The following is a 22,214-nucleotide window of genomic DNA, read 5'->3' on the forward strand; positions in this document are numbered from 1 at the left end:
TGTAAAAGTAGTAAAACATAAAAAAAAATCTATATAAATGTGGTATTGCTGTAATCGTATTAACCTGTAGACTAAATTTAACATGTCGTTTTTTTACCGCACAGCGAGCGTCGTAAAAACAAAACCCCCCAAAAAATTGACGAATCACAGTTTATTTCCAATTCTACCCCACAAATAATTTTTATCCAGTTTTCTAGCACATGCCGTGAAAATGTACAACTCGTCCCGCAAACCACAAGCCATCATACAGCTTTATCGACAGAAAGATAAAAAAAGTTATGGCTTTTGGAAAGTGAGGAGAAAGCGAAAATGAAAATCCAAAAAAATGGCCGCGGCGGAAAGGGGTTAAAAACAGAAAACGACACCAGCACCTTATGTCTGGCATCAATTCCCCGGCGGCATGTTGACATCCTGTAGTCCAAACTCCATCACACCACTATTGTGTTACCGCCGGCTAAAGACATTGCAGTATCCACAGCATAAAATACAACATCATAAGGGAAGCGCAGGTGGGCAACTAAGAACTGCAGGACATTCAAAGAGGCCGACTTCACTATGTACCTCTGGGGTGGGGTCACCTTACTTCAGCCAATCACAAGGTTGGGACTCCCACGATATCCCTATTAATCCCTTAGGCTCAGTCCACACTTGGAGAGTTTTTTGACGAGTCTTTTGACGCGGAAACCGTGCCGTAAAACTAGTCAAAAACGGCCCGAAAATGCCTCCCATTGATTTCAATGGGAGGCGGGGGCGTCTTTTTTCCACGAGCGGTAAAGCCGCCTCGCGGAAGGAGGGACATGCCCTATCTTCGGGCGTTTACGCCTCTGACCTCCCAAAAAAATATGCTTCAAAATTTCAGATACTGGCCTGCCTGCACTTTCTTGCCACGTTTTTCGTGGCCATTGAGGGGGAAAAAAATGCAGCGAAAAACACTTTTTCTGCCTCCCTTTGATTTTGATGGGAGGACAGAGGCGGAACCGGAGCTTAAAGCCGACGCGGGAAAAAACGCCTTTGCCTCCCATTGATATCAATGGGAGGCAGTTTTGGGCGCTGATTCTGACGCGGTTTCCGCATCAAAAACTGTGTGAACTCGGCCTTATAAGGTGCAATGCCAACAAGGATGTTGTCACTTGTTTTGCACATTTCTTAAGTTGCCACGCAGCGCACCGTCTACTGAAAGTAGAGAAAAAAAACCATTCCTAAAATAGAAATATATTTAACTAATCGCTTGGTGAATTGAAACCATGGCCAAAAGTGGAGCTTCCAGAGTTGTATAACGCATCCAGTGACGCGGTACAGCGCGCGCGCCCCTGCCACCATGACGGCGCTGACCCTGACTACAGCCCACATGCTCCGTAAATAACGGTGACGCACTTATGAACTACACGGCTTCTCACACCGCCGTCTGATTGGCTGAGCCTTCTGTCCATCCTCCCAGTGCCTCCGCCTACTTTTCCCGCCTTCATTTCTTCGACGAGGTCAATGCCCTGGTATTTCCTGATTGGCTGTCAGAGCCTGGGAAACCCTGAGTGCTGTGCCTGTGGGCGGGGCTAGCAGCGGAAGTGTCGCGCTGGTTCGCGGAAGAGAGGTCGAAGTTGTTGTAGAAGAGTTTTGGAGCAGATGATGGCTGGACGGGGAGGCGGTGGCGGGAGAGAAGGACAGGTAATGCCGGGAGAAGCGGGAGCTCCTAGTGCTGGGAGGAGTCTGCTCAGTGCTAGTAACACCTGAGGACAGGTAATGTCACCTCTCCAGCTGGAGGACATGGAATCCTGGATGGGAGGAGTTACAACGATAATCATGGAGTCCTGGAATACAGGTGGTACCGCTAAGTTACCAGGAATAACGGAGGCTGGTCATGGATGGTAACTTGTGACATGTTAAGTCTGGGGCAGTAATGTCATCGTGCTTAGTCACATGACGCGACTTGTTCCTTGGTAACGCAATGCGATTTTTGTGCGTTTTGACCTGGCTTTAGTTAACGCAAGAATGGCAAGTTGTTTCATGGGATTGTGACGGTGTTGTGCGATTCGTGTCACGTGAGGCGGCGCTCATCTGGTACGATATGGTGAGATTGTGGCAGCGAGTGTTTCCGGTTCTGTGATGCGGCTTTTATTTAGAGCTAAATTGAAACTTTTTGGGGTGACCGGTTCTGTGATGGCCCGTGTTTACATCTGCATCACATGACCAGAGGCTCTGTCACCACATTATAAGTGGCCTATCTCCTACATAAGGAGATGGGTGCTATAATGTAGGTGACAGCAGTGCTTTTTATTTTAAAAAAATGATCTATTCACCACTTTATTAGCGATCTTAGATTTATGCTAATGAATTGCTTAATGCCCAAGTGGGCGTGTTTTTACTTTAGACCAAGTGGGCGTTGTACAGAGGAGTGTATGACGCTGACCAATCAGTGACCAATCAGCCTCATGCACTCCTCTCCATTCATTTAGTCAGCGCATAGGGATCCTGCTAGATCCCTATGTGCTGTCTTATACTAACACATTAACAATACTGAAGTGTTTAGACAGTGAATAGACATTCCACGGGATGTCTATTCACAATCTCTGCACTTCGTTACTCTGTGGTAGTTACAGCAGAGGAAGTGTGATCTCGCGAGATTACGCAGTAAATGACAGGTTACAACGAGATTACGCTTCCTCTGCTGTAACTACCACAGACAGAGTAACGAAGTGCAGAGATTGTGAATAGACATCCCGTGGAATGTCTATTCACTGTCTAAACACTTCAGTATTGTTAATGTGTTAGTATAAGACAGCACATAGTGATCTAGCAGGATCCCTATGCGCTGACTAAATGAATGGAGAGAAGTGCATGACGCTGATTGGTCAGCGTCATACTCCCACTTGGGCATTAAACAACTCATTAGCATAAATCAAAAATCGCTAATAAAGTGGTGAAAACAGATCTTTTTTTTTTTTTTTTAAATAGCATTACTGTCGCCTACATTATAGCGCCCATCTCCTTATGTAGGAGATAGGGCACTTATAATGTGGTGACAGAGCCTCTTTAAGCTGGTACAAGAAGGCTGCTTAAATGTTGGCATCAGATCTATATCTGGGGTCAGGGCGCTGGTGAGATGACCAGACGTTGGTGATATACCTAAGACTGTTCACACTTCAATTGGACTGTTCACTATAAGTCAATTGGAGTCAATCTACATCTGTCATGTAAAATCAGAAGCTGTGACACCGGTGTGAACAGAGACTAATCTATGTCTTCAATATCCCCAATGGGAAAAGACAAGCCGCTTCATAAAATGCAAATCGCACATCTCCCACTGATACATTGTAGCAACCTAAGGGCTCGTTCACATGAGCATAGCTAACCTCGTACGTGAAAAACGAGTTTTTCACGTCCAAGGTGCACCTGTGCGGGACGCGTTGTCACGGATCCCCCATAGACTAGACTAGAGCAGAGTTTCCCAACCTTTTCGGACTCGAGGCACCCCTGGGAGAGAGAAATTTCCTCAGGGCACCCCTACCAAAAATTGTTTCGAGAGACTGAAAACGGCTAAAAACCAGCACTGCACTCTTAGGGTATGTTCACACAGTGTTTCTTGTGATGCAGGAAAAAAATCTTGCCTTAACATTTCTTCAGGGATGTTGAGGCAGATTTTGAATTGACAGCGTTGTTTGACTTTTTTTTTTTTTTTTGCCTCCGTTTTTTTAAGCCGTTGAAGCTGATGCAAAAGACGCAGGCAAAAAAGCACGCTAAACGAACGCCGCAGGTTTTTTCTGCCTCCTATTAATTTCAATTGAAGGTCAGAGATGGAAACCACTTGAAGACCATCATCCCCCACTCACAGTAAAATGACCGTCAGCCTCCCACTCACACTAAAATGACCATCAGGCCGCCGCTCACAGATGCCCCGCAGATCTCCCTATGTGGACAGTGACATCAGGGGCAGCCCCGGAAGCGGAATCCCCGTCCACAGCGTTGCCGACGCTGTGACCGGGGATTTCACTCCAGGAGAAGCCCCTGACGTCTCTGTCCATTTAGGGTAGGGCCACACGGAGCAGCCCTGACATGGTCGCAACGCGACTAACAACCGTGCCAGCACCATGTTCGGTGCGGCTGTCAAACAGCCTGTTAGTGGCCGCATGTTAACGCGGGTAAACCGTCCCTTTATCTGCAAAATCATGCGGCCATTAATTATTACACCCTTTATGGCCGTACGATTTAGCAAATTACAACAACTTACCCCCTATTCATTCTCTATGGCAGCGCCGGAAAAAGCAGATAGAGTGAATGGAGCTGCAGTGCGCATGCGCATAGAACCGGAATACCCCTAAACTAGGTACTTGACAGCCGCTCCTTCATAGTCCAGCATGGTTGTTAGCCGCGTTGCGACCGTGTCAGGGCCGCTATGTGTGGCCGTAACCTTATGGACAGTGACGTCAAGGGCAACTCCTGGAGCCGAATCACCGGCCACCGTGCCAGCAACGCTGTGGATGGGGATTCCGCTTCAGGGGTTGCCTCTGATCTCACTGTCCATATATGGACAGAGACATCAAGCGCTCCGTTCAGGAGTGGAATCCCCGGCCGTAGAGGGATTCCGCTTCTTCAGGGAGCTACGGTGGCGCTTTGTATAGGAAGGGGGTATGGAGGGGTGCCATCTATGGAGGTGGGGGGTTGCCATCTATGGAGGTGGGGGGGTGCCATCTCCAAGTTGGTTGCAAAAAATCTCTTCCTCACAGCACAAAGTGCATAGGAGGAGAAGAAAAAGCACGGCCACAGTGGTTCAGAGGATTGTCGCTCCCTGTTTGGGAACCACTGGACTAGAGTCTATGGAGGAATGAGTGACGCGCATTAAAATAGGAAATGTCCTATTTTTTTCACAGACCCTTCACGCGCTCCGTTGAAACAAATTTTTGTCAATGACCCCATTGAAATACATGAGTTTGTGTGATGGGCGTCACAGGGACGCGATACACGCTCGTCTGAACGGGCTCTTCGGCTTTGTTCACATCACACTGCGATACATCGAGAGTATTCCCCCAATGCATTCCTCTGTATAGACATAGGACAGCCGTTGGCCACCGTGTATAAAAAAACTGTATACTGTGCGGTGTAATTTTTTGCGGTGGCCCGCCGTATAGGAAGTCGCAGTCTGCTGCGCTTTCATATACAACAAATAAAAAATGCCATACACTGGCATACGTCAGGCATTGGCACTCTTCTGTCTTCCTTCCGGAGAATAGGGGCCTATGGTGATTTTCGGCGTATACGCTGGGAAATTTCCCAGCGCACACGCTTGAACTTGTTCATGGACTGAAGTGTGAACATAGCCTAACGGGTCCAAAGACAGATTTGTACCGCTGATGTATCTGTGTCGTAGACCATCCTCTGAGCGAAATACATCAACCGCACAAATCTCTGTCCTGATAGTTGCTACAATGTATCAGATGAAATGTATCAGTCTGGAGTCCACACAGACTTGGATACAATTGTAGCAAACTCGGCTGTAAGAAGTATTGATTCTATACAGGTTTTCAGCCTCTGGATGTAAACAAGAATGTTCTCATTCACGGACGGCAAGCAGAAATCTTTAATTGTAGTGAACTGAAACACCAGAGAATATTAGAAAGTTGCAGGCCTTTTAATTCCATGGCGATTTTAAACTTTTTGGGAGCACCCAAGTTAGAAAAGTCCATATTGACTTCCTTTGTAATGAGAAGCAGATGTGATAAGAGGATCTTGGAAATCTCTCTGACCTGATGATTTTTTCCTCCAGCGCTTCCTTGGTGCAGATTTGTCTACATGGGGATCCATGGTCGTACTGGTTATAAATGATCGACAATATAGCATGTCGACTGTCACTCGTTTAACTCCACTTATATGGAGCAATCATTGAGCTGTATGGGGACGACCGAGAACTCTCATCCCCATCCGTTTTCATCGTTGTCGGCAGCACATTCCCCCCCCCCCCCCACTTTACATGGGGATATGTGATGCTGACAAGACTGGCTTTTAGGACCGCATGAAAGATGCCAACAGCCGACAAACTAAGTGGTCGCTGGGTCCATTTACACGGACCAATCAAGAACGAGCGTTCTGCTCCCCCCGATCATCAGCACCTAAAAAACAAAAACCAAAGGGGTTCTATAGTACATACCCTTTGCTGCGGCCTTTTACACATCATAAAAATTGCATCCAGCAGTTTTTGCTCATGGGCGCCTTCATGCAATTTTGCATCAAAGTAATAATGTGTAAATAAATAAATTCAGGTTTGTGGCTAAAAATCTGACCCAAGCAGAACCAAGATACACAATTCATCCTGAAAATAGTTCATACATGCCACTTACTTTTCGTTCACATCTGCGTCGGGGATCCGTTCAGGCGTTCCGTCTGAGCTTTACGTCAGGGGAACCCTCACTGAAACAAACGGAAACCATAGGTTTTTGTTTGCAATACCGTTGATTTTAAAGGTGACGGATCCGACGCAAACGGTTTCCATTTGTCACCATTGTTTAAGGGTTCCGTCAAAACGACAGAACCCTTAAACAATGGTGACAAATGGAAACCATTTGGTCGGATCCGTCACCATTGAAATCAATGGTGATGCAAATGGAAACCTATGGTTTTGTTTCAGTCAGGGTTGCCTTCATGGGTTCCTCAGACGGAACTTCTGAACGGAGCCCCAATGCTGATGTGAACGAAGCCTTATGCATGTTTCAACATGTCCTATCTTCACAAACTCACCAGAAGTGAGGACAAAAATTTTCCACAATCCAGATGCCCGTCAACAAATGGAATGATAAGATGTGTACGTTTTTGCTTACACGAGCAGATTTGAGGCCAGAACAATTGGTGATACACACTAAATTCACACGAGCGGTAAAGTCGCGTGTTTTTTTTTTTTTTTTTAACGGCTGTCACACAGCTCTTGGGGAAGCGAGGAAACCATGGGTTCCCTTCCCCGACACTTTCTTGTGATGAAGGTGGCGCAATGACATCATTGTGCCGCATTCATTGCTCCACTGGAGCAGGCCTGGTCATAAGAGACAAAATCTGCATCGCTGGAAAAGAGGAAGGCGTGGGGACAGGTAGGGGGGTGGTGCTATCTGCATGGGCACTACGTGGGCACCATCTATGTGGGCACTGTCTACAGTGAACACTGGCGCTTTGTGCATTGTCACTGTGGCACTATCTATATCTACAGTGGGTGCTGTGGCACTGTGATCCTGGCACTATATGGGCACTGTGGCACTATATGTGGCCACGATCTATGGGCACTGTTGTTTTTTGGGGGTTGGGACAAAAAAACGGTCATAAAAACAGATGTAAACGTGTGACAAATGGCCATTAAAAACGTTCAGACGGCTGGGAAATAGATGAAAATGTAGAGACGCTGGTGCAAAACGGGCATGAAAAATGGTCAGTTGATCCGTTTTTAACAGCAATTTTCTTTCACGGTCATGTAAATCTAGCCTTAAGGCCCCATGCACACAAACATTCTTTTGCGGCCGTAATTCCCCCGGGAGAATTGCGGCCCCATGCACACGACCGTCGTTGGCCCAGGAGCCTGGACCACAGAAAGAACGGGCATGTCTTATTACGGCTGTGTTCTGCCGTCCAGGCTCATAGGAAATAATGGACACGGCCATGTGCACGGCCCGCGATTTGCGGGCGGCTCCCGGCCGACCCGAAAATCACGGCCGTGCACATAGCTACGGTCGTGTGCATGAGGCCTAACTGCTGAACTTCCCACCCCAGTAAAATCCGGTCCGTATGATTGTTTCTGCAGCAGGTGGATGGATCTCTGCAAGTTCTATTCAGATGAATGCAAGTGACTTCTTGTCGCAAAAATCTCTATCACATAGGCTCACTCGCTGGTAAGAAGGGGGTATCATGAAGAAAGGTTCCTGTAAACCCCCCAGAATGAGCACAAAAAGCTAGAACTGGGTTTAGGGGTCCCTGTTCTAGAGATAGGTGCGGGTCCCAGACGTGGGACCCTTATCTATCTGACATTTGACATATCCTGTGGATATTTCATAAATGTCCTTCATGGGCAAACCCCTTTAAATCCCTTCCCGACATCCGCTGTACATGTACGTGGGAGCGGGCTAAACCAGCTCCATATTCTGCAGGTGTCCGCTGTGTATTAATGCTGACACCCTGCTCTAACAGATCAGAGAGAACTCCAATCCCAGCCGTTTAATAGCAACCGTGATGTCTGTCACCCCTGAGCCGCACCGATAGGTTGTCATGTCAGCCGGGGGCGTAATGAAGGCCCCAGGTCTGGCATCTTACTGTTCCTATTCGACCCTACTGGAGGCAGGTCTTTGTAGGATAACGCTAAAACGACAATACATTGTATTACATAAGTGTTGTGTGTTCAAGTCCTCTAGTGGGACTAAAAAGAAAATAGAATTTTAATAACGTTTTCAAGAATGCGTATATTAAAGGTAACAAAAGTTTTTACCTCTTTTTTTTTTTTTTTTTTTAATGTAAAATGTTAAAAATAAAAAAAAATGAACATCGTTGGCATTGTAACATCCATAGCTACTGAAGCTATTAAAATGTAACCTTATTTATCGCAGGGGAACACCATTTAAAAAAAACTAAAAATAAAACCATAGTTTTAGGCCGGATTTACACGAGCGTGTGCGTTTTGCGTGCGCAAAAGGCACTCAACAGCTCCGTGTGCCATCATTATGACACTCTGTTTGTATGTTTGTACACGTGGTGCTTTTCTGTTTTCATTCATAGTTTTTACTGCTGTTGCGCGAATCACGCGCGTTACATGGAAGTGCTTCTGTGTGGTGCGTGTGATTTTTCACGCACCCATTGACTTCAATGGGTGCTTGATGTGCGGACAACGCACAAATATAGGACATGTCGTGAGTTTTACGCAGTGGACACGCTGCGTGAAACTCACGGACAATGTGCACGGCCCCATAGAGTAACATAGGTCCGTGCGACGCGCGTGAAAAGCACGCGCGTTGCATGGACGTATTACACGTTCGTGTAAATCCGCCCTAATATAGTTAGTTAATAGTTTTCATCGCAAGGTGAATGCTGTAAAATCAAAACCCATTGGCAGAATTGCTGTTTGTTTCATTACATTATGTGGTACATTAAATGGTGCGATTAAAAAATATAACTTATCCCGCAAAAGACAGGCCCTCCTACAGCTATGTCGATAACTAAAAAGTTACAACTCTTGAAAGGTATGGAGGGAAAAAGCTAAAACGAAGAAATGAAAACTGGCTCTGGTGCAAAGGGGGTTATTAAATTAAGTTTTTTTTAAAAAAAAAATAATATTATTGCCCCCCTTCACGATGAAACCACGTCGGAATCGGCGCCGAAAAATGGCCAAAACCGCCTCCCATTGATTGCAATGGGTGGTGGAGGCGTTTCTTTTTTCGCAGCGGCTTTAAGCCGCTCACGGTAGAAAGCGCCATTCTCTTTCTTGCCGCGGTTACACATCTGACCTCCAAGTGAAATCAATGGGTGGCAGTGAAAGTTTTTTTTTGCCCGTGTAGCTCAATGTCCGCTGCCGAAAATAACTCTGCGAAAAACGAGGGAAGAAATTGCAGGCAGGTCAAAATCTGCCTCAAAATTCCTGAAGAAATTTTGAGGCAGATTTTTTCTGCCTGCAAAAAAAACTCATTGTGAATAGGGTCTTACAACTAGTCCATCCAAAAACACAGGGCTTCAATTCGCTACATAGATGTAAAAAAAAGTCCTTGAAAGAAATGAATCCACAGGATAGGTGACAAATGTCTAAACGCTGGGGCCTCCAGCGATCATTAGACCGAGGGTCCCGAACTTCCCATTCCTCCTCACTACAATATAAACCTCCCCCTTCCTGCAGTGAGGAGGAGCTTGAATGGAGCGGCAGTCGAGCATGTGTGGCTTCTATGGGATTCGATGTCTATTGGACTGACGAGAAACAGCCGAGTGCTGTACTCTGCTTTCGGTTAGTCCCATAGACTTTAAATGGAGCGGCACAATGTGTGCTCGTCCAGCGCTCCATTCAAAGTTTTTCTTACTGCGGTCATGCAGTTAGGAGGAATGTTGCGCTCGGTACCCCCATTCCTGTGATTGGTGGGGCCCCCAGTGATCATATAATGTAGATCTCGGGATAACAATTTTAGGGTATGTGCACTAGGGTTGTCACGATACCAGAATTTGGACTTCGATACCGATACTTTGTGTAGTATTGCGATTTTCGATACCAAAAAGATACTTTGCCATTTTCTGATGTGAGGTGTGATGAATTTTGATAGGCCCTGTTACCACATTATAAGTGCCCTATCTTCTACCTAATCTGATCGGCGCTGTAATGTAGATAACCGTGATTTTTTTATTTTGAAAAACTATAATTTTTGAGCAAGTTATGAACAATTTTAGATTTATTGTAATTAGTTCTTCATGACCAACTGGGCAATTTTTTAAACTTTTCCCAAGTGGGCGTAGTAAAGAGATGTGTATGACGCTGACCAATCAGCGTCTTACACTTCTCTTCATTCATGCCCAGCTTGTTTCACTGCACAGCGTGATCTCGCAAGATCACGCTGTGACGGGATTTCCTCCCACAGGTCCTTCACCGGAGCGATGGAAGAGTCAACAGACTCATCCAGCCGCTGCAGAATCGGATAAATGTCCTGGCACGTCTGGAGGCGATGTCTGACTCTTCCATCGCTCCGGTGAAGGACCTGTGGGAGGAAATCCCGTCACAGCGTGATCTTGCGAGATCACGCTGTGCAGTGAAACAAGCTGGGCATGAATGAAGAGAAGTGTAAGACGCTGATTGGTCAGCGTCATACACATCTCTTTACTACGCCCACTTGGGAAAAGTTTAAAAAATTGCCCAGTTGGTCATTAAGAACTAATTATCATAAATCTAAAATTGCTCAAAAATGATCGTTTTTCAAAATAAAAACCACTGCTGTTATCTACATTACAGCGCCGATCAGATAATGTAGGAGATAGTCAAGTTATAATGTGGTGACAGTCTCTTTAATAGTAATTAACCCAATCATGGTTCTCAGTCATAATGGACAACATTGGGTTAATGTGTAAGGTACATAATGGGGTGAATTACTATTAATGTGAGGCACATGGAGGTTAAATTCCTCACACCTTGTGCCTTACATTAATAAGTGAAAGAGAGCAGATTATTTTATTTTTTTATAGCGTATACATCATAAATGACGCAAAAAATGTGTTGTGCAGGTTATTACGGCCGCGCCAATACGGAATGTGTATATTTTATGTATTGAGACTTATTTTAGTGTTTATTGTAAAAAAATTGTTTTTTTTATTTAACATTACTTTGTTTTTACTTTTTATTTTTAAACTTTAATGTACTGGCATATATCTATATACTGATCGTGCACAGGCAGTTGTTAGGACATACCTAAGTATGCCCTAATAGGAAATATGGTAAGACATCCCTGGGTCTTTCAATGGACCCTGGGCTGTCTGCCCATATATGGTATGTCCCTCAATCGCGTCACCAGGATTTCCTGTGACGCAATCCAAGGGGCATCCCCCTTCTCATTTTCCCATTGAATGCTGCGGTCAGGGGAATAGCGGTGGAGATCAGATGTTTATCTCATCTCCGCTGTTAGAGCGGGGCTGCGGCTGTGTAATACAGCCATTTCCCCGCTCCTGACAAGTGCGCGCGGTCAGCATAAGGTGGTACGGCCGGCGCTGCACTGATGAGCGCAGGCACTGAAAACAGAACAATGGGGTGTTTTGCAGTGCGCCCGCCATGTTCTGCCTTCAGTGCTGCCGCTCATTAGTGCAGCGCTAGTCGCATCACATCATGCTGAGTGTTCGCACACTTGTCAGGACTCAAGAGTGGGGCAATGGCTGTATCTCACAGCCGCAGCCCCGCTCTCATACATTCATGTGTTACAATGCCAAGCTGTGCGGCGGCACAGCTTAGTATTGAAATAACGGTATCGAACCGTTTGAGGGTGCACGGCATCTAAACAGTATCGAAGTTTCGATGCACCGTGCATCCCTAATGTGCACACAGGACAGATAGGCTGCGTAAAAGTACACAGCGTATCTGTCCTATAACCTGCAGGGAATTCCGGCTGAAAAACCACACAAAATTGGGTTCAGTTCTCTAGTCCGGCCTCCTTTGATGGCGCTGCAGCCCATGTTACCACTGTTGCCTGTGATTGGCTGCAGCAGTCACATGGGATGGAATGTCCTCATAGGAGGCTGCATGGAGAACAGAGGGGCGCATTGCAATGGCACCAGCCGTGGACTAAGTGTTGACTTTTGTATTAAATTTAGGCGAAAAATTGTTTGGTTTTTTTAGGCGGAATCGCAGCTTTTCAGTTGCAAAAATTGTTTTACATTTGCTATTTGTTTCAGGTTTTACCTCCCATGGAATTCAATGGGGAGAACCCGCAACAAAAGTGCAGCCATCCTGCAACATAAATTGACATGCTGCGGATTAAAAAAAACACACCATTTTATAAACTATTTCCTAGGTGTTGTTTTGTTTTTTCTGCAGCGTGTGAATGAGGTTTTTTTAAATCTCCTCTACTTTGCTGCTACTGTAAATACACGGCGGATTAGCTGCGGATTGTCTGCGACAGATTTAATTGCAGAAAATCTGCAAAGTGTTCACAAACCCTTAAAGGGGTTGTCCACCTTCTAAAAACTGATGACCTATCCACCAGATAGGTCATTGGTGCGGATCCGATACCCGGACCGTGCAGCGATAAGCCGCACTGGTGGCCTGCGGGCACCGGATGTTGTGGCACATAATGCTATGTACGGAGCCCGGAAGCAGTTGGCTCCGTACATAGAATAGTGGCCGTGCTGCAGAACTGCAGATCTGCTCCTATTCACTTGAACAGCACTGCAGCTCGGCCGCTATTCTGTGGCCGGAGCCAACTGCTTCCGGCTTGTACGTCCGGTGCACGGAGGCACCTGACCAGCTGATGTGTGGGGCCCGGGTGTCGGACCCCCCCACAGATCATGTACTGATGACCTATCCGGTGGATAGGTCATCAGTTATCAGAAGCTGGAAAACCCCTTTAAAGAGGCTCTGTCACCAGATTTTGCAACCCCTATCTGCTATTGCAGCAGATAGGCGCTGCAATGTAGATTACAGTAACGTTTTTATTTTAAAAAAACGAGCATTTTTGGCCAAGTTATGACCATTTTTGTAGTTATGCAAATGAGGCTTGCAAAAGTCCAAGTGGGTGTGTTTAAAAGTACAAGTCCAAGTGGGTGTGTATTATGTGCGTACATCGGGGCGTTTTTAATACTTTCACTAGCTGGGCGCTCTGATGAGAAGTAACATCCTCTTCTCTTCAGAACGCCCAGCTTGTGACAGTGCAGACCTGTGACGTCACTCACAGGTCCTGCATCGTGACGGCCACATCGGCACCAGAGGCTACAGCTGATTCTGCAGCAGCATCAGCGTTTGCAGGTAAGTCGATCTTACCTGCAAACGCTGATGCTGCTGCAGAATCAGCTGTAGCCTCTGGTGCCGATGTGGCCGTCACGATGCAGGACCTGTGAGTGACGTCACAGGTCTGCACTGTCACAAGCTGGGCGTTCTGAAGAGAAGAGGATGTTACTTCTCATCAGAGCGCCCAGCTAGTACAAGTATTAAAAACGCCCCGATGTACGCACATAATACACACCCACTTGGACTTGTACTTTTAAACACACCCACTTGGACTTTTGCAAGCCTCATTTGCATAACTACAAAAATGGTCATAACTTGGCCAAAAATGCTCGTTTTTTAAAAATAAAAACGTTACTGTAATCTACATTGCAGCGCCTATCTGCTGCAATAGCAGATAGGGGTTGCAAAATCTGGTGACAGAGCCTCTTTAAGAGTAAATTTGACTTATAAAGGGAAAACTATATTCACGCCAAAGTAGTTTGTTCAACCAATGAAAATTGGACAAAAAGTGTTTCCCTTTCTTTCTTTTTTTTCTAGCATGCAGCAAGACCAAATGTGTATTATTCATCCACTGCTTGATGCAGCTACGCAGCGCCGTGCTCTAGTGATCGTGTCGTCATCGATTTGTGGGATAGGACCGTGTGGAGGTTGTAGTATGACTATACAGTGAAGGAAATAAGTATTTGATCCCTTGCTGATTTTGTAAGTTTGCCCACTGTCAAAGTCATGAACAGTCTAGAATTTTTAGGCTAGGTTAATTTTACCAGTGAGAGATAGATTATATTTTAAAAAAAAACAGAAAATCACATAGTCAAAATGATATATATTTATTTGCATTGTGCACAGAGAAATAAGTATTTGATCCCGTACCAACCATTAAGAGTTCAGCCTCCTCCAGACCAGTTACACGCTCCAAATCAACTTGGTGCCTGCATTAAAGACAGCTCTTACATGGTCACCTGTATAAAAGACTCCTGTCCACAGACTCAATTAATCAGTCTGACTCTAACCTCTACAACATGGGCAAGACCAAAGAGCTTTCTAAGGATGTCAGGGACAAGATCATAGACCTGCACAAGGCTGGAATGGGCTACAAAACCATAAGTAAGACGCTGGGTGAGAAGGAGACAACTGTTGGTGCAATAGTAAGAAAATGGAAGACATACAAAATGACTGTCAATCGACATCGATCTGGGGCTCCATGCAAAATCTCACCTCGTGGGGTATCCTTGATCCTGAGGAAGGTGAGAGCTCAGCCGAAAACTACACGCGGGGAACTTGTTAATGATCTCAAGGCAGCTGGCACCACAGTCACCAAGAAAACCATTGGTAACACATTACGCCGTAATGGATTAAAATCCTGCAGTGCCCGCAAGGTCCCCCTGCTCAAGAAGGCACATGTACAGGCCCGTATGAAGTTTGCAAATGAACATCTGGATGATTCTGAGAGTGATTGGGAGAAGGTGCTGTGGTCAGATGAGACTAAAATTGAGCTCTTTGGCATGAACTCAACTCGCTGTGTTTGGAGGAAGAGAAATGCTGCCTATGACCCAAAGAACACCGTCCCCACTGTCAAGCATGGAGGTGGAAACATTATGTTTTGGGGGTGTTTCTCTGCTAAGGTCACAGGACTACTTCACCGCATCAATGGGAGAATGGATGGAGCCATGTACCGTCAAATCCTGAGTGACAGCCTCCTTCCCTCCACCAGGACATTAAAAATGGCTCGTGGCTGGGTCTTCCAGCACGACAATGACCCGAAACATACAGCCAAGGCAACAAAGGAGTGGCTCAAAAAGAAGCTCATTAATGTCATGGAGTGGCCTAGCCAGTCTCCAGACCTTAATCCCATCGAAAACTTATGGAGGGAGCTGAAGATCCGAGTTGCCAAGCGACAGCCTCGAAATCTTAATGATTTACAGATGATCTGCAAAGAGGAGTGGGCCAAAATTCCATCTAACGTGTGCAAACCTCATCAACTACAAAAAATGTCTGACTGCTGTGCTTGCCAACAAGGGTTTTGCCACCAAGTACTAAGTCTTGTTTGCCAAAGGGATCAAATACTTATTTCTCTGTGCAAAATGCAAATAAATATATATAATTTTGACTGTGATTTTCTGTTTTTTTTTTTTTTTTTTTTTATATAATCTATCTCTCACTGGTAAAATGAACATAGCCTAAAAATTCTAGACTGTTCATGTCTTTGACAGTGGGCAAACTTACAAAATCAGCAAGGGATCAAATACTTATTTCCTTCACTGTATATTATAGTGGTTGCTGAAGATTGTAGTGTTGGTACGTTCGTTAACGCGAGCCGTTGTACTATTGTGGCTCTGTGATGGCGCAGGAGCTGAGTGGGCGCTATCACTTGCAAGGTGACAGACCACTCCCGGCCATGTCTGATTACTTTTGAGCCTGTGAAAATGGTGGGACCATGTAAAAAAAAAAAAAAAAAAAAAAGTCTAATTCCTAAATGGTTAATGTAATATTTTTGTTAGACCCCTTGAATTAAAGCTTAAAAGGGATGTCTGGGCATAGAAAGCAAAAAAATTTTTGTTTTTCCCTCCGTGTCTTCGAAAAGTAATTTTTTTTTTTTCCCCAAGGACATAGCCGTTTGAGCGCTAGTTTTTTTGCTGTAAGAGTTGTAGTTTTTAACGGCACCGTTCATTGTGTATGGTACCGTATAATGTATGGGGGAAAAAAATCTTTGTGGGGTGGAGTAGGGAAAAAAAAGAAGCAGTTTCTTCGTTGTTTTTGGGTTTAGCCTTTATGGTCAATGTGATTACGGCAATACCATTTATATTGTTTTTGTTATGATTTACTACTTTAAAAAAAATTAACAAACAGAAATTCTGAGACCCATAGCTTTTTTTATTGTTCTGTCTGAGTGGTGTGATGGCTATTTTTTTGTGGAGAAATCTATGATTTTTTTTTTTTATTATTGGCACCATTTTGGGTACAAAAGAGGATTGGTTTTTGTTTTTTACTTTAAAGACTAGATTCCAAAAACTTTTGATATATCATAGAAACATATCAGAAGTTTTGGTCGGTGGGGTCCAGGTGCTGAGACCCCCAGAGTCGCTGAAACGTAGGTGCGGAACCGCTCCGTATGTGCGGAACCGTCTTCGGCTGTGATCGGCACTCCCTGTTAGGCTGAAGACGGCTAACGTAGAGGTTCTATGTGAGCCGACTACAACATTTTTCCCCCTTGGCCTGTCTTTTGGTGATTCTGAACAACCCCTTTTATCTTTGCGTATGTTTTTGGATGCCCAGTAGAGCATTTTGTTCCACTTTATTTAATGTTACCCATTGGATGTATTGCTTTCTATAACACTCCTTTTGGCAGGTCTTATTGTTTTTCTCCAGTACATCCCTCATGACCGCACCACAGGAGGTTGCCCTATTGACCTCTATAGGGACAGGAAGACAGAGGGGTAAAAAGGCTCCTCCCACCACCCACTTGCCAGTGTTCTTCCTGTCCCTACAGGGTCAGGAGCAGAGAGACATCGCTCCTGGTTAAACTCTGGCAGGGGGCGAGATCGGGGAGTCTGTGCACTCTCCCTTCTATTCCCCCTATGTGCCTAGGCTAATTACCTCTCTAACGAGCGGTCCCTTGGCTCCCAACCAAAGCACCTACCTTAGGAATCCTAGGCAGGGTTACGGTAGTTTGAGGGGTTCGGGATTCCCAAGCCAGGCTTCGGCCGGGGCTGCGAGACCATATGAGGAGTGGCAGCTCCATAAGGTTGGTAGCGTCAGTGATATCCCCATGGAGTAGCCGCGACCGGAAATGATGCCGGGCTGCTTCCGGTCCGCAGCCATCTTGGAAGGTGGGAAATTCAAAAACGCCCGCATTAAGGACCTGCAGAGGTTTGTAGTTAGAGCTAATACCTCTAACGTGGAATTATATATACAGCCTTAAGCACAAATCTTGTTGAATTGGATATTGCGTTTGCCTGTTGCTTGTTGCGGTGATGGAACTACCTAATTCTGACGGAATTCCAGATATGTCCCAGGGTCATGTGAGTCTCACCCTTTGGGTAGGGGTTACGACTCCGTATGTAAGTACACCTTACTTTACCTGCCTTTGTCTTCTCTAGGATAACGTTTCCTCTCAGAGACAAACTGACCCTAAAAAGGTTACAAAAATGTGCGACTTGTGGTAAACTGCTTGTCACATAAGAAGCAGTTGTGCTAAAACTGTATCGCAAGACTACTAAAAGAGGAACAGAATACGTTTGTCTGAACTTATGGCTATGATTCGCGAGGAAGTGAGTCAGTCAGTAGCCTCCCTCGCCCCTCCTCCAGAAACTCTGTCACTCTTCCGGACAAAGGCCACAGACCAAAGTGGAACAAAAATGGTGCCCGCCATCTCAGGGGTCTGTCTCTGAGCAGGGGTGTTATTGCATATCAGAGGGTGAATTAGAAAGAGAGGAACTCTTACCATCAACCTTATCTATACAGGAGAAAATTAATTTCTTCTCTTTTGAGATGTCCGATACCTTAATCCAGGCAATACTGGAGACAAGGGATATCCCCGAAGACCAACCCCATACCATCCAGGATGAAATGTTTGGGGGCCTGAGGGAGAGGAAAACAAAGATTCTTCCGGTAAATGAGAATCTCAAGAAAATGGTAACGGTGGAATGGGAGGATTCCGAAAAAAGACTTCATTTCAAGAGAATTTAAAAACGGACTTCTCTTTATCCAGAAGACACGAAACCTTGGGATGAGATCCCAAAAGTGGATGTTCCAGTGACTAGGGTTGCTAAAAAAAAAAAAAATGCAATCCCCTTTGAAAATTCCTTTCAGTTAAAGGACCTCATGGACTGGAAGGCAAACAGGCTGCTGAAAAGAGCTTGGGAATCTTCATCCGCTTTCATTTCCACAAATATCGCGGCTACATCTGTAGCAAGATCAATGTTTATTTGGTTAAACAAACTGGAGACCCATTTAATGATGAAAACATCAAGAGAAGATATTTTAGAATCTCTACCCTTACTAAAAATGGCAACAGGATTCTTGGTAGACGCATCAGCCAAATCCATTAGATTTGCTGCCCGGAATGGGGCTCTCTCAAATGCTGCTAGAAGAGCATTATGGCCCAAGATGTGGTCAGGAGAAGTCTAAAAAGAAACTATGTTCCATCCTTTGGTCCTCTCCTGGATAACCTGCTGGAGAGCGCAACAGATAGGAAAAAGGGGTTTCCAGAAAATAAACCTAAAAAGCCCCCTGAGTTTTGTAAGTTTCGCCAACAGAAGGAAGCAACCATACCAAACTACATAGGGAAATGCAAGTCTGGTCGCGGGAGTTACCCCAAGGCGAGGCGGCGGTAAGGTGTCGAGGATATCTCCTCAACCCCAATAACTCATTCCAGCCCTCAAAGCAATGATGCCAGGAGTGTTCGAGGAAGACTCCTACATTTTTAATCCAACTTGACCAGAATAACACAGAACCCTTGGGTTCTACAAGTTATAGAAGAAGGGTACAAAATAGAATTCTCCTCCATTTCTCCAGAGAAATTTCTATTAACCAAGCACCAATCAAGAGATTTTCATCAAATCTTCATCCTGGACATCCAGAAACTGGTACAGTTAAAAGCAATTACTCTAGTTCCCCACAACGAAAGATTCAACGGCCACTATTCGAAAATCTTCTTGGTCAAGAAACCAAACTGCTGTTACAGGACGATAATCAACCTGAAATTACTGAACTAATGGGTGAAATATCACAAGTTCAAAATGGAGTCTATCAGATCGACTATTTCTCTAATAAGGAAAGAGGCATCAATGTGTACGATAGATTTAAAGGATGCGTATGGTCACGTCCCTATCCACCCCGCTTACCAGAGATTCCTCAGATTCCTTCCGTTCTCTACTTCCAATTTGCCTGTCTACCCTTTGGCATTTCCTCCACCTCCATAATTTTTACAAAAATTATGACCGAGATTATGGCGTTCCTAAGAAGTCAAAGCATAGTGATTATCTCATATCTAGACCATTTCCTGCTGACATCAGATACTCCATCTATCCTAAATAGCAATCGGTTACAGGTTCTTTTCCTACTGCAGGAATTGGGATGGATGATCAACTTAGAGAAGTCAAGTCTTCCTCCTCAAAAACAGAAGATCTTCCTAGGAGTGCTATTCGACTCCTCCCTTCAACATTCCTTCCTCCCAAGGGAGAAACAAATACTTCTACTGAACGAAGTGAGTACATTTTGGGAAAAGAGCACCTGTTCCATAAGGGAAGGAATGCGGATGTTGGGATTGATGACGTCTTGCATCCAATCCATTCCATGGAGTCAATTTCACTCCAGACCCTTACAGAATCTGATCCTGTCCTAGTGGGATCGAAAACCAGACTCCTTGATTTCAGATTTCCGAAACCGTGAAGTCCTCTCTCCACTGTTGGCTCTGCCCAAACAACATAAGCAAAGGGGTCCCCGGAGAATGGTCCCTGAACAAGGAAATTTTTCAGTCCTTAACCCCCAAATAGACTTATTTGCCACGAGGTAAAACTCCCCAGGTAGAGACATTCTTCTCCCTAATCTCAGACAACCCATTGGGGATAGATGCATTATCCCAAGACTGGGACATAGATCTGGCCTATGCCTTTCCTCCGTTTTCTCTAATACCAGTGGTATTAAGAAAAATCCAGGAAGATTTGTCAAAACTTGTCATTCTTCCCTATTGGCCAAAAAGAAGCTGGTTTCCAATCCTAAAGTACCTAGCATTGGAAGACCCTATCATTCTCCCAGTCAAGAACAACCTTCTCTCCCAGTGTCCCTTATTCTTTCAAGGAATAAAAACTCTGAAGTTGTCAGCTTGGATACTGAAAGGCAGATCTGGAGAAACCACGGTTTGTCAGATGAGGAAATTTCAACTATCTTCAGCCTTAAAGAAGTTACCTTGAAAATCTATCAAAAAATTTGCAAGAAATTCTGTTCCTGGTATGGAGATCCGGGACCAGACCCCTTTCTTCCCAACATCGCGAAGATCCTAGGTTTCTTACAATCAGGATTCAAAAAAGGGCTTAGCCCTAGCACCTTTTTAAAAGTGCAAATTTCAGCCTTCAGTAATTTTTTCAATACTCCTTTAGCTGAACATAGGTGGAGCAGAAGATTCACCTTAGCAGTTTCTAAATTGAAACCTTCCCTAAAGAAATCCATATCTACCTAGGATTTAAATGTAGTGCGCACGGCTCTTTGCGATTTCCCCCCCCCCCCCTTTGAGCCTCTCAACGCAATTAATATGCATTTTTTTATTTTTTTTAGAACTCTAAAAGCTGTGTTTTTTAGTCGCTATTACATCAGCAAGAAGGATAGCAGAAACACAATCTCTTTTGCCTCCATTGAGGCTCCCTCTATGAACCGAAACCCCAGCCAGAGCTTTGCCGATGCTTTGGCCGGCGATTTCCTCTGCTGGAGGAGCCCCTGACATCACTGTCCATACATATATGGCCAGAGATGTCAGGGGCAACACCAGAGCTGGAGTCCCGGGCAGAGCGCTAGTAGCGCTCCTACTGGGACTACAACTGTGCTCCCTACGTCACTGTCCAGCTCTGGGGAAGCCCTAGATGTCGCTGTACATATATGGACAGCGATGTCAGGGAATTCCTATACTAGCGCTCTGTCCGGGACTTCGCTCTGGGGAAGACCCTGACAACCCTGACAACACTGTCCATAAGCGATGTCAGGGGATTCCACAGAGTCCCGGAGCAGAGCCTATACAAGCGGCTCTGTATCCCGCGGGCCGCAGATGACCGCCTCAGGGGCCGCATGTGGCCCGCGTGCTTGAGACCCCTGGGCTAGTTGTTCTGTCAGATACGGATTTAAGTTTTGGACCGAAAGTCCTCCAATCCGTAGTCCCGCCCTGAGCATTATAATTTGGTATTGCTCCTGTGGGGCTGTCATGAGTGATGTCCTGGAAATACAATTACCGGTAGGTCGAATTCCTACTTTTGTGGAATCCGGCAACAGGCTAGATCAGACATGGGCAAACTACGGCCCGCGGGCCACATACGGCCCGTTAGGCTTTTTAATCCGGCCCGCCGAACTTGTCCAAATCATAGTAAAAACCTCCTTTTTTTTTTCCCCTTTCCCTGCAATGCCCACGTTTTCCCAATAGATGGCGCACTCAAAACACATTGACCGTTGTTAACTCCTTAACGCCGAAGGACGGATATATCCGTCCTCAGCAGCTGCTAGTTCGCGCAGGAGGACGGATATATCCGTCCTGTGATGGCGCGGGTACTGCCAGTGTACCCACGCGATCAGCGGCAGGAGCACGGCTGTTATACACAGCCTGGCTCCTGCTGCAACTGCCGGAATCGAAGCGCGCTCCGATTCCGGCAGTTTAACCCATTAAATGCCGCTGTCAATAGTGACAGCGGCATCTAATGTGTTTGACAGAGGGAGGGAGCTCCCTCTGTCACCCGATCGGCGCCCCCGCAAACAAATCGCGGGTCGACGTCGGGTTTCCATGACAGCCGGGGGTCTAACAAAGACCCCCAGGTCTGTCTTCCGCAACTGCCTGTTTGGCGATGCCGGAGGCATGACCTAACAGGTTGCCTGTCAGTTTTACACTGACAGGCAATAATGCTTTGGTATACTAAGTATACCAAAGCATTATATATGCGATCGGCACATCGCATAGTGAAGTCCCCTGGTGGGACTTAAAAAAAAAATGTCAATCAGTTAAATAAAGTTTGTTGAAAAAAAATAAAATAATTACAGTCAAAATCAAATAAAACTACTTTTTTTGCCCAAAAAGTGGTTTTATTCAGTAAAAGTGTCAAAACAA

At 45.4% G+C, this 22,214-nt stretch overlaps 1 protein-coding gene across 2 annotated transcripts in view; it reads left to right on the forward strand.

Moving 5' to 3' along the window:
* The first annotated feature begins 1,553 nt into the window (after positions 1 to 1,553).
* Positions 1,554 to 22,214, forward strand: part of LOC142662159 (oxysterols receptor LXR-beta-like) — a 59,706-nt gene continuing 39,045 nt past the window's right edge. The window contains exon 1 of one of the 2 annotated variants that reach the window (XM_075840164.1): positions 1,554 to 1,662. The gene's annotated coding sequence lies outside the window, so the exon portion shown is untranslated. Of the gene's footprint in view, positions 1,663 to 1,712; positions 1,735 to 22,214 lie in introns of those variants that run through there. The other variant, XM_075840165.1, reaches the window with a different exon arrangement.

This window comes from Rhinoderma darwinii, chromosome 10 (genome assembly GCF_050947455.1).
Source record: "Rhinoderma darwinii isolate aRhiDar2 chromosome 10, aRhiDar2.hap1, whole genome shotgun sequence".
Taxonomy (NCBI): domain Eukaryota; kingdom Metazoa; phylum Chordata; class Amphibia; order Anura; family Rhinodermatidae; genus Rhinoderma; species Rhinoderma darwinii.